The sequence below is a fragment of the Furipterus horrens genome, unplaced genomic scaffold (genome assembly GCF_987537825.1).
Source record: "Furipterus horrens unplaced genomic scaffold, mFurHor1.1.pri manual_scaffold_8, whole genome shotgun sequence".
NCBI lineage: Eukaryota > Metazoa > Chordata > Mammalia > Chiroptera > Furipteridae > Furipterus > Furipterus horrens.
The window spans coordinates 33565993-33568992 of record NW_028327178.1 but is presented as its reverse complement, the minus strand read 5'-3'; the positions used below and the strand labels follow the sequence as shown (position 1 = coordinate 33568992).

General features: G+C 33.7%; 1 pseudogene; it reads left to right on the top strand.

The window, feature by feature from the left end:
• Positions 1-1733: 1733 nt before the first annotated feature.
• Positions 1734-2529, top strand: LOC150002710 (succinate dehydrogenase [ubiquinone] iron-sulfur subunit, mitochondrial pseudogene; annotated as a pseudogene).
• Positions 2530-3000: the final 471 nt, after the last annotated feature.

Here is a 3000-nt window from a genome sequence, read left to right as displayed (position 1 = left end):
TCTAGGGGCTTTGTACTTTAGCTTTTTAATACAACTACCTCAAATCCATTAATCTAACCTAATTACTTAATTAATCTACCTAAAAATTAATATTTACACATATTGTAAGTGATTGCCAATATTTATTTTTTCTCTTCATATGCTATCTTGTTGATCCAGGATGATATAATGAAGTCTTATATTTCTCCATTGGATCGCATCAAGACCTTTTATTTCCTTTTCTTACTACCAATGTGTATAACCACAGCACAATGCTGATAGAAGCCACAAAACTGGTCATCCTGCTTTGATCCCAAACTTGAGGTTAAAGCATTCAAAATTTTACCAGAAAGTGTTTTTTTTTTTTTTAATTATAGCAGTAATGAAGCATGATATGTATACATATACATTTTGACATACACAAAAACATACAATTTGGTAAGTTTTGGCATATGTATACAGCTGGAAAGTCATCAGTTGATACAACTAATATAAATATATCCATTACCCTCAAAATTTTTCTCATGAACTAACCCTCGGACCTCTCTCATCGTTTATCCTTAAACAACCATAAATCTACTTTAGGGCACTTTTGATTAGTTTGCATTTTCTAGAATTTTATATGAAGAAAATATTGTATGTAATTCTTTTGTCTGTATACTATCACTCCACATAATTAGTTATAGATCATTCTACATCATTGCATGTATAAGTGATTCATACAGTTTTATTTATGAATAATATTTCATTATAGGAATATATCATAATTTGCTCCTCGGTTCAACTATTGAAGGATATGTGGGGTGTTTCCAGTTTTTGTCTATTATAAATGAAGTTTCTATCAACTTTTATGTATAAGTTTTCATGTAAATATATGTTTTTATTTCTCTTAGGTAAATGCTTAGTAGTTGAATGGCTAGATCATAGGGTAGCTGTACACTGGACCTCTAAAGACACTCACAGGCTGTCTTCCAAAGTGGTTATACACTTTACGTTCCTACTAGCAATGTGTAAGAATACACTTGCTCCTCATCTTTGCCAGCACATGGTATGTCACTCATTTTAATGTTAGCCATTCTAATAGGTGTGTGTCACTCATTTTAATGTTAGCCATTCTAATAGGTGTGCCATAGAAATTTGTTGTGGTATTAATTTGCATTTCCCTAATGACTAGTGGTATTGACTGCCTTTTTATGTATTAGAGTGTCATCTATACATTAACTTTGATGATTTCTGTGATAAATCTCTTGTCCATTCTTTTAAAATGGAATTGTTCCTTTAACATCATTGCTTTTTATGGGTTTCTTATATACCCTGTGTATAAAACTTTTAATATATTTTAAAATACTTGATTTTCAAGTATTTTCCCCATCCATGGCTTGTATTTTAACTCTCTGAATGGTCTCTTTCAAAAGCAGAAGTTCTTATTCATAGTGAAATATATTTCATCATGTTTTTTTTCTCTGTAAATCATGTTTTCTGTGTTCTATCTAAACTCTTTGTACCTGGTGTTTTAAAGGTATAGCATTTTTATCTGAGAATATAATTGATTTTGAGTTAATTTTTCTATATAGTGTAAGGTATGAATGAGGTTCATTTGGAGGCATATGGATATACATTTTTTTACAGCATCATTCATTGAAAAGATTATCCTTTCTTGATTGAATTGTCTTTGCTTCCTTATCAAAAATTATTCAACTGTGGTCAGGAGCCACAGTCACGGCGATGGTCAGAGTCTCCTTGAGGCACCTGTTATGGCTACAGCTCTTGACAGAGCCTACCTGCTGGCCTGCCAAGAAACCCAGACAGCTGCTGCCTCAGCTTCATCTACTGATGGGACCCAGAGAAGACTGGAGGTAAACCTCATATGCAAATATACAAAATTTATTTGAATACCTGTGGTCTTATGGTGTTGGATGCTTTTAATAAAATTAAGAATTTAATTGATTTTACCTTGACCTTCTGAAGATCCTTCAGAGAAGGTACCTATGGTTCTTGTGCAATGAACATCAATGGAGGCAATACTTTAACTTGTACTCAAAAGATTGACACCAACGTCAACCAAGTCTCAAAAACGTACCCTCTGCCCCATATATATGTAATGAAGGATCTTGTTCCTGATTTGAGCAATGTCTATCTTCAGAACAAATCCATTGAGCCTTGTTTGAAAAGAAGGATGAATCCCAGGAAGGTGAACAGTGGTATCTGCGGTCTACAAAAGATCAGGAGAAACTGGATACACTGTACAAGTGCATCCTCTGTGCCTGCCGCAGCCCCAGCTGCCCTAGCTACTGGTAGCATGGAGGCCAATATTTGAGACCTGTGGTTCTTACTCAGGCCTGTCACTGGATGATCGACTCTAGAATCAACTTCATGGAGGAGCGTCTGGCCAAGGGGCAGGAATCCTCTCCGTACTGCTGCCGCACCATTATGAACTGTACAAGGACCTATCCCAAGGGACTGAATCCAGAAAAAACTATTGCTAAAATCAAGAAAGTGGCAGCAACCGACAAGGAGAAGAAAGCTTTAGCTTTACCGTTCTCATACTAAATGTGACTTGTAATGAGCTCAGCAGAACATAATTTACATCTAATTTGAGTTCTTTCATAGGTCCTGATTTTCCATGAATACAGCGTGTATAATAAAAATTTTAAGAAATAAATGTTTTTCTATTTTATGATATTAACAAAAAATCATTCAACCTTACATGTGGGGGTTTATCTATGGTTTCTTAATCATCTCAAGAGATGCAGAATACATTATTAAGTAAAAATGAACATCCAGTTATGATTTCAAAAAACCAGCAAGTATAGACAGAAGAATCTGATAAATGACATTCTGATAAATGACATTCACAAATACCTAATATACACATTATATGCAATAGTAAAATATTTTAAATCTTTTTTATATTCAAAAAGGCAATGAAGTTTAGTATCTAATTAGTATGGCAAGGCAAGAAAAAGAAATGCAATTAAGTATATTGAAAAGGAAAAATAGACTTTAATTTTCATAGATTAT